This window comes from Schistocerca nitens, chromosome 6 (assembly GCF_023898315.1).
Source record: "Schistocerca nitens isolate TAMUIC-IGC-003100 chromosome 6, iqSchNite1.1, whole genome shotgun sequence".
In the NCBI taxonomy this organism is placed as follows: Eukaryota; Metazoa; Arthropoda; class Insecta; order Orthoptera; family Acrididae; genus Schistocerca; species Schistocerca nitens.
The window spans coordinates 67,771,471-67,786,851 of record NC_064619.1 but is presented as its reverse complement, the minus strand read 5'-3'; the positions used below and the strand labels follow the sequence as shown (position 1 = coordinate 67,786,851).

General features: G+C 44.5%; 1 non-coding gene across 1 annotated transcript; it reads right to left on the bottom strand.

Annotated features, from left to right (window-relative positions):
* Positions 1–952: 952 nt before the first annotated feature.
* Positions 953–1,025, bottom strand: Trnat-agu (transfer RNA threonine (anticodon AGU)). Its single transcript has one exon. It is a non-coding gene; the product is annotated as a tRNA-Thr (tRNA).
* Between the last annotated feature and the right edge of the window lie 14,356 nt (positions 1,026–15,381).

Genomic DNA, 15,381 nt, shown 5'->3' with positions numbered 1-15,381 from the left:
AATATCGACTAACAAAATGTTATACAAAAACAAGTAACAAATGAATAAAAACAATTTAAAAAAATTGAGAAATAATTTTATATCAATAGCCATTTCAGCTAAACTTTCATAGGGTTCTCTTGCGTGGATCGCCATCCTCAGTGAAGTCATAAATGCCAAGGAAAGAACATGATCCCAGGCATATCTCAGAGTGTTCCGGAGGCGAACACCACCAGGACCTGAGCGGGGTAGCCGAGCGGTCTATGGGCGTCTTGTCACGGTCCGCACGGCTTCCCCCGTCAGAGGTTAGAGTCCTCCCTCGGGAATGTGTGTGTGTGTGTGTGTGTGTGTGTGTGTGTGTGTGTGTGTGTCGTCCTTAGCGTAAGTTAAAGTTAGATTAAGTAGTATGTAACCTTAGGGAACGATAACCTCTGCAGTTTGGTCCCGTAAGACCTTACCAGAAATTTCCATTTACCACCAGGACCGTGACCAGGATCCGTAACAACAATAGCTGTACAGAAGGTGTACACCCCATTGAAGGTCTTCCCAAAACTATCACACCCGTCAAACCAAATGCCAATCAACCGTGGGAACCAAACGATATATTGTAAAAATAAAATACTCGAACAAGACCGGAAAGTTAGATATACGCTCAAAAACAGTGCAGAAACCATTTACGTGATATATGATTTCACACTTCAACGAAGGTACAAAATGAATGGCGATATTTACTACAAGTCTACACGTTCGGCTAGTACTGAGGCGTTATCTCTACGGAACGATGGAAGGTGGAACGACGCCTTAAATCTAACCAGACGCCAGACAGATCTAACAATGTAGTCGTAAGGTAGTGTAAGTCATCCTCGAAGCTACTGTTTTCATCCTGCAGTCGCCATGAATGAAGAATCAAAGGGATTAAAGATACTAGGTGTCAGTGGGCATTGATTTATATCAATGGGGAAAGTTGAAAATTTGTGCCGGACTGGGATTCGAACCCAGGTCTCCTGCTTACTAGGCAGGTGCGCTGATCACTACGCCATCCGAACACAGTGGTCAAGACATCTGCACGGACTACCCTAGCACGTCTGCCGTCACACCCATAGTCTCAACTTATCCACACACTTCTAATGTAGTGCCCCTTCTCCATTATCCTCATCACTCGCGGCATTTCTCAGATTCAGGTAAGAGTTCGAGCTTTGTGTGCATCTGCACTCACGGGATCATTGGCCGATCCCTCTAATTATATATATATATATATATATATATATATATATATATATATATATATATATATATATAGTGTCTGTTCTCTCGGTTGGTGTGCATCTCCACTGAAGGAATAATTGGCCGTCTTCGCATTAATCATATACACTGAAGCGCCAAAGAAACTGGTATACGCATGAGTATTTAAGTACAGAGACCTATAAACATGTAGAATTCGGCGCTGGGGTCGTCAACACCTTTATACGATAACAAGTGTCTGCCGCGGTTACTGCTGCTACTATGGCACGTAATGAAGATTTAAGTGACTTTGAAAGTGGTGTTATAGTCGGCGCACGAGCGATGGGACACAGCATCTCCGAGTTAGCGATGAATTGAGGATTTTCCCGTACGACAATTTGACGAGTGGCCGTGAATATCAGAAATCTAATAAAACATCAAATGTCCGACATCGCTGCGGCCAAAAAAAGATGCTGCAAGACCGGAACCAACGACGACTGAAGAGAATCGTTCAACGTGACAGAAGTGCAACTCTTCCACAAATTGCTGATGATTTGAATGTTGGGCCATCAACACGTGTCAGCGTGCGAACCATGCAACGAAGCATAATCGATATGGGCTTTTAGAGCCGAAGACCCACTCGTGTACCCTTGATGACTGGACGACACAAAGCTTTATGACTCGCCTGGTCCCGCCAGCACCGACATTTGAATGTTGATGATTTCAAACATGTAGCCTAGTCGGACGAGTCTCGTTTCATATTGTATCGAGCAGATGAACGTGTCCGGAATGGAGACAGCCTCATGAATCCATGGACCCTGAATGTCAGCAGGGGACTGTTCAAGCTGGTGGAGCCTCTGTAATAATGAGCTAGTGTATTTGGCGTAATATGCGACCCCTGATACGTCGAGATATGACTGACAGGCGACACGTAGTTAAGCATCCCGTCAGATCAGCTGAATTCATTCATTTTCATTGTGCATTCCGACATACTTGGGCAATTCCAGCAGGACACTGCGCCACCCCACACCACCAGAACTGTTACAGAGTGACTCCAGGAACACTCTTCTGAGTTTAAACAATTCCACTGGCCACCAAACTCCCCAGACATGAACAATACTGAGCATATCTGCGATGCCTTGCAACGTACTGTCCAGAAGAGATATTCACCCCCTCGTACTGTTACGGATATATGGACAACCATGCAGGATTCGTGGTGTCAAGTCCGTCCAGCACTGACATTAGTCGAATCCATGCGTCGTCGTGTTGTGGCACTACTGCTTGCTTGCGGGGGCCCAACATGGTATTAGGCAGGAGTACCAGCTTCTTTGGCCCTTCAATGTAGATGTAATTCTGACGGATGGCAAACACGACAGGCAGGGCACATTGTTCCGAACTGGAGGCATCCTGCGCACAAAATCAGTTTGTAAGTAACCAGGAACAAGGTAACTCAAAGGACAAGACATTCACTTAATGCTCCGTAATCATGATCAACGAGCAAGAATAGTGGAGGTCACAGATGATAGCCGACCTGGTCCATCCACTCATTTAAACTAGAACCAACTGCACCTTGCCTTCCGGTAATGGTCTTTGATTGCAGCGAAGGCACGTCGTCATATGACAAACATGTTAAGGTACAAGGATGGCAATGATACACTGTGCCGCGTGCGTGTCGCAAAACGCAAATATGTACGAGTAATACAAACTGCAGCCGATGTAAGGATAGAATACATTTCACTTACCGTGGTAATCGATACTGGAACCTTTACAAGTGTGTTGAGTTACGCATTTTATAAAGACTTACGTCAGCTATAGACAATACAGTCTTTTCCAGTCCAAAGATGTAGAGTAGGTGGTGCTATTGACACCAAATCTCAGATAGTGAAGGATCTGGTAAGGTGGAGCCGTTAATGAGAAATGGAGACTTTAAACTCACTGATAAAGCATTTATCAGTGCCTCGTATTAAGGGTTGAGATTTTATCAGCCAGAGGAATGGGATAATCGACCTCTCGTCTGGTACTTGTACATGGGATAATTTAGGTGAATGGTACTGGAATTGACTGCTGCTGAGGAGGTACACGGCAAACACCGTCAACGTACCTGTATTAAGTGTAAGAGCCAATATTACTGTATATGAACAGTACTTTATCTGTGAAAGAGAACTGTAGCTCCAGACTGAGTCAGGTCACTGAAGTAAGCGCCATAATGGAATTTATTAGACCGAAAGTTGCCGAAATCTCAATGTTTGGAAGTTCAGCAACAATTAAAACTTGCTAGTATACATCCAAAATATGCAACAGTCTTTTACGAGAAACCGGGCACGATTGAAGGATATGTTTATGACTTGGATGTGTAGCCATACAAAACAGACTGTCGTGCAACCTGCACTGATTCCGAGACATCTACTGTGAATGCGAAAATAAAAAGTGTCAATACGAAGGCCCCAATAAAATTTTAGACATCCTACATGAAGGTAGCTACAGGTTAGCGAAACCCAGAAAGCATGAATATTTATGAACTTTGTCAGTACAAAGATTTCAAAATTTTTTAGAATAACCCTGTGGAACATATTTGGATGTAAATACGAGGGTTGTCCAGAAAGTAAGTTCCGATTGGTCGTGAAATGGACGCCACAGTGAAAACCCGATGAAGCTTTGCACAGATGTGTTGGGTAGTGTCTCTAGTATGACCGTCGATCGCATCAAGATGCTCTTTCCACTTGTGAGCGCACTGTGAGAGAGTAAAGGTGCCTAGAACAACGACGTCTCCGCCAAGTAGGAGGGCTCGCTGAGAGGCTTCGCCTTAATGATTGCAACCCACCTAACACAACTGCCACGCACTTCCTTCTTCATGGCAATTCTCAGCCGCACTCTCCAGGGGCAGTGGAGACGCTCCTGCAGCCTTTTCGACAGGAAGTGTTCGGTCACCCAAAATACAGTCCTAATTGGCTCGTCATGAGTATCATTTCTGTTCACATGAAGCGCTGGATACGAAGACAACACTTGGGCGCAGGCGACGAGCTATAGACCAGCATAGAGATTTATCAGTAAGCACAGGTGGCTGCCTTCTATGGCGATGGTGTTGGAAATTTGGTATAACACTCCGACAAATGTCTAAGTCGAAGCGGCGACTATGTACAGAAGTATCTGGAAAGTGTAGCAAACTCTTGCAAATAAAATATTTCTGACTTTCAATGTGGTTTCCATTTAGCGACTGATAGGAACTTACTTTCTGGACAACCCTCGTATAAGTTGTAAATACTACTTTTTTCTCATATGAATTTTGATGTTTTCGTGTTTGTGTGTCTTAGCATGTAAGAAACGTCTTTTACGTTCCGCCATTAAGTGACATACGTCTCCTGTAAGGAAAGTATGAATTATATAGCTCATTCGAAGAGAATATTATATAGGATGCATAGGGGACAATCCCCATGAACACTGGGATAAATGGGAGTGTAGCCTCATCTTCAGTATTAAATTTTCTTATGTTACTGTATAGGTGTATAGATAAAGAATTTTGTTTTTTGAACAGATACTTTTAGTTAACGTCAGTAGGAATAAAGTAATGTTTTTTCTTTGTGTGACAAAGCTATCATACTGACAGAGATAACCTTAAAATAATATAAATTAAGCAGAACTCATTTTTGAATGCTGACTAGCAAGAAGGTGTCCTCAGCAGTGGGATCGACTTTTTGAAACCAAATATACGGTGATGCAGGTTAAGATCCCAGGCATCACACACTGCAGCTATTCACCCTGGTGGGCTCTATTTGCATGTAACTGACGAGAAAAATTTCGGAATTTTGCGTGAATCTCAATAAAATTAAAAAAAAAACAATAAATAACCAGGTTGAGAGATGTAATGGACAAGATGATAGCTTCACATGTAAGAGGTAATGGGTTTGAATCTCGTCAGGAACACAGCAATTTTTAGATCTTTATAGAAATGGCTTTAATATTAGTTTCATTCAATTAATTGGTTTGAATTTAATTTTTTTATATTCCCAGTCACATTATTCTAATCACCCCATGAATTTCTTCATTTGTTTCATTTTTTCCTTTATATCACTGTATACGTGAACAGTGAATATGAAGATTTTTGGTGGGTGAGTAGATAGAGCGCAAGATGATTCTACTAAATGTCTAGAAACAATTCTGTTGGTGGAACATCCGCAGCTGAGCATTATACCAGATGTTGAAAATACCGCTTCAGTTGTAAACTTCTCCCTGTTCTGTGCTCGTAGACAGCACATCGCCCCTAGTACACGTCCATCGCGACGGTCGGGGGTCACAGCACCAAGTTACGACACCTGAAGTTGGGCTTGTAAGAGCCCGAAACCGGTCATGTGGTAATAAAAGAACAACTGAAGCGGTATTTTCAACCTCTTGTAAAGGCCTAGAGTTCGAAATCCAGTGATGGCGATTTTTTTAACAGTTTACGCGTGAAATTATTATATGGGGGAACATTTTTCTGGCATGTAGAAGGACCTTTCCGAGTTTATAGCAACGTTCATTTGGCACTCTGCTTTCGCTTCGTTAGTTAAAAGTAGCAAACCCATAGCGTACATTTGTACAGTTAACACCACACTTATCAAATGTACTATAGTGTCGGCAGACTTGCCAACACTACGCACACTAATTGAAAGAGGCGGCCAAGATGCACGCGCTAACTCACGAAGGATGGAGTGAGGTCTGAAACAGGATACGTAATGAATGCTATAAAGAAAAGTACGTATCTCGTGGAATACTTAACTTTTAATCCATCCTTTGTATACATCGTTCTTGATGAGACATCTGGAGATTGTGGCGATACAAGTGAGACTCTTTAGATACAAGTGAGACTCTTTAAATACAAGCTATCTAAGGCTAATGGCGCCTTGCTAGGTCGTAGCCATGGACTTAGCTGAAGGCTATTCTGTCTCTCGGCAAAGGAGAGAAAGGCTTCGTCAGTGTAGTCGCTAGCAAAGTCGTCGTACAACTGGGGCGAGTGCTAGTAAGTCTCTCGAGACCTGCCGTGTGGTGGCGCTCGGTCTACGATCACTCAGTGGCGACACGCGGGTCCGACATGTACTAATGGACCGCGGCCGATTTAAGCTACCACCTAGCAAGTGTGGTGTCTGGCGGTGACACCACATGTACTCTATAGGTTTCCTACACTCATCTAAGGTAGCGAATGCACACTGCCAAAAAAAGTTGCTACAAACTCCGAAATGTTCTTTCATGTGCCAGAAAAATGCTTCCCCATATACTATTTCACTCTTAAAATGTTAAAAATGTTGCCGTCAGTAGATTTCGAACTCGGAACCTTCAGTGCAATTATTTGACGCTCTACCAACTTCTTTTTCTTTTCGTTGATCTCATTTTGTTCGTTTTGTTTGTTCGTGGCGGACGTCGCATGACAATTGTTGATCGTCGTTCCATTAACTCAGTTTTTTTTTTTATTACAAAGGGCGGCTCAGCCTCTAACAGAACATGCTGCGCTCACCTACTAGAGATCAGAACCTTCACAGCTCACATGTACGATTTCCCTGTACTCCGTAGTTCTGGTGTTACTTTTAACTGCCGTTTACGCGTGTTATTTTGGAAGACAGCACACATTACGAACTAAGTCGGTGTTCTGATTGGTATTCTATCGGCACACAACATTTGGTACCGATCTGAATGTCTGACACCTGGAGGTTTTAGTGTCAGCCGGTTATGCATTACTTCGTTTGAGAAGCCCCCGGGCCGTAACCTATGGTGAAGCTGCTGACGATCGTTAGGTGACAGCCCCACATGCGCGAGCCACAAGACACCTTTTAAGTACCCAGTGAAGCACCAAGTACTCCACGTGAGATGGCTGCACGAATCTAGCAGGTGCTACGCTGCGGCTCAGCTATAGCATTTAACATTATTTAGCGATGTCATTCTTTTTCCATTACCTGGGCTTTATTAGTTAGACAAAGTTCACACTACCTGCACTGCCATTTTATTTCAATGCAACTACACTCCTGGAAATGGAAAAAAGAACACATTGACACCGGTGTGTCAGACCCACCATACTAGCTCCGGACACTGCGAGAGGGCTGTACAAGCAATGATCACACGCACGGCACAGCGGACACACCAGGAACCGCGGTGTTGGCCGTCGAATGGCGCTAGCTGCGCAGCATTTGTGCACCGCCGCCGTCAGTGTCAGCCAGTTTGCCGTGGCATACGGAGCTCCATCGCAGTCTTTAACACTGGTAGCATGCCGCGACAGCGTGGACGTGAACCGTATGTGCAGTTGACGGACTTTGAGCGAGGGCGTATAGTGGGCATGCGGGAGGCCGGGTGGACGTACCGCCGAATTGCTCAACACGTGGGGCGTGAGGTCTCCACAGTACATCGATGTTGTCGCCAGTGGTCGGCGGAAGGTGCACGTGCCCGTCGACCTGGGACCGGACCGCAGCGACGCACGGATGCACGCCAAGACCGTAGGATCCTACGCAGTGCCGTAGGGGACCTCACCGCCACTTCCCAGCAAATTAGGGACACTGTTGCTCCTGGGGTATCGGCGAGGACAATTCGCAACCGTCTCCATGAAGCTGGGCTACGGTCCCGCACACCGTTAGGCCGTCTTCCGCTCACGCCCCAACATCGTGCAGCCCGCCTCCAGTGGTGTCGCGACAGGCGTGAATGGAGGGACGAATGGAGACGTGTCGTCTTCAGCGATGAGAGTCGCTTCTGCCTTGGTGCCAATGATGGTCGTATGCGTGTTTGGCGCCGTGCAGGTGAGCGCCACAATCAGGACTGCATACGACCGAGGCACACAGGGCCAACACCCGGCATCATGGTGTGGGGAGCGATCTCCTACACTGGCCGTACACCACTGGTGATCGTCGAGGGGACACTGAATAGTGCACGGTACATCCAAACCGTCATCGAACCCATCGTTCTACCATTCCTAGACCGGCAAGGGAACTTGCTGTTCCAACAGGACAATGCACGTCCGCATGTATCCCGTGCCACCCAACGTGCTCTAGAGGGTGTAAGTCAACTACCCTGGCCAGCAAGGTCTCCGGATCTGTCCCCCATTGAGCATGTTTGGGACTGGATGAAGCGTCGTCTCACGCGGTCCGCACGTCCAGCACGAACGCTGGTCCAACTGAGGCGCCAGGTGGAAATGGCATGGCAAGCCGTTCCACAGGACTACATCCAGCATCTCTACGATCGTCTCCATGGGAGAATAGCAGCCTGCATTGCTGCGAAAGGTGGATATACACTGTACTAGTGCCGACATTGTGCATGCTCTGTTGCCTGTGTCTATGTGCCTGTGGTTCTGTCAGTGTGATCATGTGATGTATCTGACCCCAGGAATGTGTCAATAAAGTTTCCCCTTCCTGGGACAATGAATTCACGGTGTTCTTATTTCAATTTCCAGGAGTGTATTTTGTGCGAGTAAATGCAAGAAGGCGTCATTTAGAAGGTTGGTCTGAACACCAGTAGCGCTCTATGTACTGGACAACGCGTATATAAAGTCGAAACCACTGGGGTAAAGTTGGAAACATCGCACCTTACGTCAGCAGTGAATTGAATAAGAGAGCACGCCACCCCGTAGTGGATCTGGTGTCCCCTACCCACCTCTGAGCTGACTCGTCCAGCGAGTTTATAGTGTGGAGACCTGCCGTTTGACGTGGACAACGAAATAGGAGCAACTCGCCTTTTCACGCTGACAAGTCATTACCAGATACCAATGAAGCAGTAAGCGACAGGAACCCATAGGAACGATGGGTAATTGAATCCACGACATCTGGATACTTGTCTAGCAATTACCAACGGTGGCAACAAGAATCATCAATAATTGATAAAAATGCACGTAAGTTGTTTTAGTACGAAAGTAGGTCCGAAGGCCGAAATCAGTTCACTATGTGAACCGCGCAGACATTTGCCTAATGCTTAAAGTGACATTAAAGAAGATTGAGTTCACTTCATAATTATGAGCAGGCTGCGATACTCAGTTCAACTAAATTAATTAAAAAAATTCGAGAAGTTCAGCTACACAACACATTCCTAAAGCAGTTCTGTAGCAAGCCTGTTTTGAGCACTATTGTTCTCTCACGCGTAGGTACGTAAGTAGCTAGGTAAGTGTACGTGGTACACCTTGCAACAGGAGCAGCGTGATACGCCAACATGTGCTAAGCTCAAGAAATCTAGGTTACAAACATTTAAATACACAAAAAGTACCTATAACTAGTTCGATGACGCCATTTTGCTAAAAGAATTAACAGAGAGAGGGGGAAAAATCTGACGTAGAAGTAAAATGTTCGTCTTTAGAATTCACATTTGATGTGCTAAACAATCAAAATAAGAGCGAATTGTAAAGCAAAATGTAGTTCCAATAAATCTAGCAGCGAACATTCTATCTCAGCGCCACGTTTAAACATCAATTTCTACAGCTTTCAAAATTCGTTTCCCCTTCTGCAGTTTCCGGTACTTTTCGTAAAGCACAGCGTAGCGTTCAATCGCTCGGCTATGAGCAAGCCGCCACTGCTTCACGTAGCTGCGTAACGATCACCGCTGCGTCCTTAGCCTGAAGTGACAATGTAGCAGCGAATCGCCCATTTGAAAGAGCCGCGCAGGCGCAAGCAGAGCAAACTTCGGGCTGCTTCGGCAATCTCCGCAGTGCGCTCGGCCTGCTAATGGCCAGCACTGACCGCACAGCGTAATAGATTTTAGTTCCACACAAGCCGGAATTTTCCAGAGCGTGAGTGCCAATAAGCAGTGACCATAAAAACAGATCGGTCACCGTGATTCCCTGACCTACACCTTAAAGCTAGTGATCATTTTGCGCAACTGTTTCAAATTTTGAAATTCTTAACTCTAGTGAGAAATGCAAGACAGAAATAACAATTTATACCCAAGTACCATTCCTTTAAATATAGTACAATTACTAACGATGTTAGTTCAACACAATTTGTAGAAATTTCTCTGTCCACAATATGTTGCAAAGAGTAGGCACTAAAAGAAACAGCAGAGAAACATCTTTAGGAAGAACATGTCTACTACATTTAATATTGTCTTGTTTGCCATTGTTCGATTTCTTTGTCTACAGGCTACATACATGCAACTTAGACCAAGACTACACCTTAAAATACTACACGCTCTGGTCACTTAGTGAGAGGCAATTCATGCGAGTATTAAGTGACAGCGTTCTCAAATATTTCCTGAAAGCGTATATCTTCACGGAATAAAATTCACCAAGATTACTACGCTAAAATTACACGAAATTCCCGCAAATGTGCCATATGATATCCATTACGTTTTGTTCCTTGCTAAAAGCTGCAGATGTACAGCGCTTTCATAACATTTCGCGAAATACATCTTTAATACTAGCACGATATGGTGAAACATTTTTTGTGGATATCATATGGAGCTACGCTAAATAAATGTTCCTTTTGAGACAAACCTCATACACAGTTAGCAACCTTTTTCTAAATTTGTCCACTTTCGCAATCGAAACTCCAGATAATCCAATTGTCGTAGATCTATGTAAGAATTCGCGAGCTCATCGCACAATTAAAGAATTACTCGAGCCACACGAAAGCATTAGCAGTCAGTTTATCAAAACCGCTATCGTAAGCAAACTCTGGCACGGATATTTACTTGTTACAGTGTGCAAAAGCCCACCTTTCGATTCGCTCTCCGTCGATGAAACAGCGACCCGAGTTGGGAAGATGGAACACGGAAACCGACCGCGCAGTTAAGAAGCTTCGAAACCGCCCATTCCGAACACTCTTCGTTAACTGCGCCGCTTCGAATGCTTGATCCTGTCACATGACGTCACGTCTCTCACATGACCAATAAGCTTGCGGCTATCACGTGCCAGAGACGCTCCGTGCGCAGGTACCACTTAAAAGTCCAGGCGCAAATTGAGACGCGTATAGTGCGACGCAGCGCAGCGCTCGTTTTTGGAACTTCACTGGTTCAAATGGGACAGCGCAATTTGGGACGCGACTCGACTAGGACGCGACTCGCACCTGCACCAGTTCGCGCGGCGTTCTGGTTGCGGCACAGTTTCTCGCGCCGCTCTCCACGCGAGCACTTAGGGAGGGGTGAGGCGGGGAGCGGAAGGCAGTCCTGCCATATGCTCACTTCGGCATGGCGCGTATGGGCAGTGGAAGTATTGCCCGCCCTAAAAATGCAGTTTTACGGTATATTGAATTTTATTATCACAGAGTACTGTTTCTTTTTTCGCCGTTTAGGCGCTCCAGCTATTTTCGTTAGTACATAATAGTTTTGAGTTACAAATATCTGTACAGTTCCTTTGTTTTGTTTTTCTTTTGTCGCGAACAATGCACAGTTCAGTAACTGGTGAGCCATTAGCCACTGGGTCCGCTCCCCGGTAGCTGAGTGGTAAGCGCGACAGAATGTCAGTCATAAGGGGCCCGGGTTCGATTCCCGGCTGGGTCGGAGATTTTCTCCGGTCAGGGACTGGGTATTGTGTTGTCCTAATCATCATCATTTCATCCCCATCGACGCGCAAGTCGCCGAAGTGGTGTCAAATCGAAAGACTTGCTCCTGGAGAACGGTCTACCCGACAGGAGGCCCTATTCACACGACATTTATTTATTAGCCACTGAGATTATATCTTCTGCCTCCACAATGTTTTCAGATCGTAAGTAGGGACAGACGATTCATCGTGAGGGTAGTGAATAAACGAGTAAGGAATATTATAAAATCACATGATTTAGAAGCAAGGCAGGAAGGTATAACAAGGTTACCTACTTGCTGCCTATTATGCTGACGTATCTCTACGACCTGTTGCAAGAAAGTCGAAAAGCTGTAATTTCCATAGATATGACCCCTTTTTGTTCTCGTAAAAAGCGTCCAAGATATGAAGTACGTAAGTTTCACTATCGTTGCTTGGACATGGATGTAATAAGAGACATTATGCTGTGTACATGTGGACATCACATTTCCACTGCAAGCTAGAAACAGTCGAAAAGCAGTGACAAACAATAAGGTTTTTATTGGCTCGCCGTAAAGAGAAAAAGCATTTTAATTGTTGCACGCACATTATCAGCATTAATAAACAAATTATACAACATGCTACACAAATGAATACAATGGTCGTTATTATTACGAAAGTAGGACTAACCTAAAAGAGTGTGGTGATTACATATATTTAATTTGTTGGTATGTACTGCTGATAAAGGCAGATCTACTTCCACGACAATGTTTTTCGAACTCGAGCTCACAAGGCACACATGGCTAGCTTCTGCATTCTTGTCGCGTGCATTATCTCCCGCTTCTGGCAATACACAGCCACAGGCCTAGGAGAAATAAAGTTAATTGTTGGGTGTTATTACCGGCCACCAGGTTCCACCGTGACAGTTCTAGAATCATTCAAAGGGAGTCTACACTCTGTATCGCAGAAGTACCCGAATCATGCTATATTAGTCGGGGGCGACTTCAACCTACCTAGTGTAGACTGGGGTGTCTATGGATTCATTACAGGTGGTAGAGACAAGCCGTCGTGTGAATTACTTTTGAACACATTATCCGAAAACTGTCTTGAGCAGCTAAATCGACAGCCAGTATTTTAGATCTGGTAGCCACGAACAGACCAGACCTCATCGACGGTGTCAGTGTTGAGACCGGGATTAGTGATCATGATGTTGTCATTACGACTATGGTTACGAAAGTTAAAAAGTCGGTCAAGAAGGCTAGGAGAGTATTCTTACTAGAAAGAGCAGATCAGCAGTTGTTACCATCCCATTTAGTAAATGAATCGACTTCATTTACTTCCTGTACAATGGACATGGAAGATGTTAAAAAATATATCGGCTCGACCACTTGTTTATAGTGTAAAACACTGAGATTGACAGGTTTCGGAAGTCAAGCTTCCATCATCAGAATAATAAAAAGTAAAAGAACCTGTTAAATGTCGCTCAAATGAACATGCACCAGGCACAATAAAATTAAAACATCGTGGCTACTTCCCTTGTTGCAGCCGTCTTCCAAGGTGCATCTCCACATAATGATCAAAATATAAAAAACTCTAAAATGGTGTTGCCTATGGTGTTCAACATCTAACTACATGCCTCTCTCCTCTATCGTCGTAAACCGCCTGAGCGTCTTCGTAGATACCACACACCACGTAGCCAAACACGACACCGAAACGCGAGTGAGCTCACGCGCAAGTAAACAAGGAAGTCACAGAGATGTCTATACAAACAGATAACGTATACATGTTCCAAGGACCTCATGAAATGATGGTATCCTGCCAATTGCTAAAAATATAGTTACTAAAAGAAATTTTAAATTTAGCATTTGAAAAATCTTTCACGCAGGAGGATCGTGCAAACATATCACCGTTTCAGTCTCGTACAGATTCCCGTACGGAGGACATAGTGATAGACATCCCTGGGGTTGTGAAGCAGCTGAATGGGTTGAAAATAAATAAATCGCCAGGTCCCGATGGGATTCCATTTCGGTTTTACAGAGAGTACTCTACTGCATTGGCTCATTACTTAGCTTGCATTTATCGCGAATCTCTTGCCCAACGTAAAGTCCCGAGCGACTGGAAAAAAGCGCAGGTGACGCCTGTATATAAGAAGGGTAGAAGGACGCATCCTCAAAATTACAGACCAATATTCTTAACATCGGTTTGTTGCAGGATTCTCGAACATATTCTCAGTTCTAATATAATGAATTTCCTTGACACAGAGAAGTTGCTGTCCATGCATCAGCACGGCTTTAGAAAGCATCGCTCCTGCGAAACGCAACTCGCCCTTTTTTCACATGATATCTTGCGAACCATGGATGAAGGGTATCAGACGGATGCCATATTCCTTGACTTCCAGAAATCGTTTGACTCGGTGCCCCACTGCAGACTCCTAAGGTACGAGCATATGAGATTGGTTCCCAAATATGTGAGTGACTCGAAGACTTCGTAAGTAATAGAACCCAGTACGTTGTCCTCGATGGTGAGTCTTCATCGGAGGTGAGGGTATCATCTGCAGTGCCCCAGGGAAGTGTGGTAGGTCCACTGTTCTTTTATATCTACATAAATGATCTTTTGCATAGGGTGGATAGCAATGTGCGGCTGTTTGCTGATGATGCTGTGGTGTACGGGGAGGTGTCGTCGTTGAGTGACTGTAGGAGGATACAAGATGACTTGGTCAGGATTTGTGATTGGTGTAAGGAACGGCAGCTAACTCTAAATATAGATAAATGTAAATTAATGCAGATGAATAGGAAAAAGAATCCCGTAATATATGAATACTCCATTAGTAGTGTAGCGCTTGACACAGTCACGTCGATTAAATATTTGGGCGTAACATTGCAGAGCGATATGAAGTTGGACAAGCTTGTAATGGCAGTTGTGGGGAAGGCGGCTAGTCGTCTTCGGTTCATTGGTAGAATTTTGTGAAGATGTGGTTCATCTGTAAAGGAGACCGCTTATAAAACACTAATACGACCTATTCTTGAGTACTGCTCGAGCGTTTGGTAGATTGCGAAGTATGTATGTAGATATGTGATATGTAGCTGTAGATTGTGTTGTGCGACAGGGCGGATTGAGGGAGGACATAGAAGCAATTCAGAGGCGTGCTGCTAGATTTGTTACTGGTAGGTTTGATCATCACGTGAGTGTTACGGAAATGCTTCAGGAACTGGGGTGGGAGTCTCTGGGGGAAAGGAGGCGTTCTTTTCGTGAATCGCTACTGAGGAAATTTAGAGAACCAGCATTTGAGGCTGACTGCAGTACAATTTTACTGCAGCCAACCTATATTTCGCGGAAAGACCACAAAGATAAGATAAGAGAGATTAGGCCTCGTACAGAGGCATATGTGCAGTCATTTTTCCCTCGTTCTGTTTGGGAGTGGAACAGGGAGAGAAGATGCTAGTTGTGTTACGAGGTACCCTCCGCCACGCACCGTATGGTAGATTGCGAAGTATGTATGTAGATATGTGATATGTAGCTGTAGATTGTGTTGTGCGACAGATCAATCGTTTATTTTTCTCAGTAACAACTATTTTATTCGCAATCACACATTGTCAGTTTAGCAAGCCGTAGGTGAGTAACCAGCATCTGGCATGTGCCCATCATTCCGCCTGAAGGAACACTCATCATTATTTTAATACTGTTCGCATCAAGAGAAGGAATAAAATCCTTTGGTAAGTTTCACGTTTCCATTCCAGTCACTCGGTGTTAAA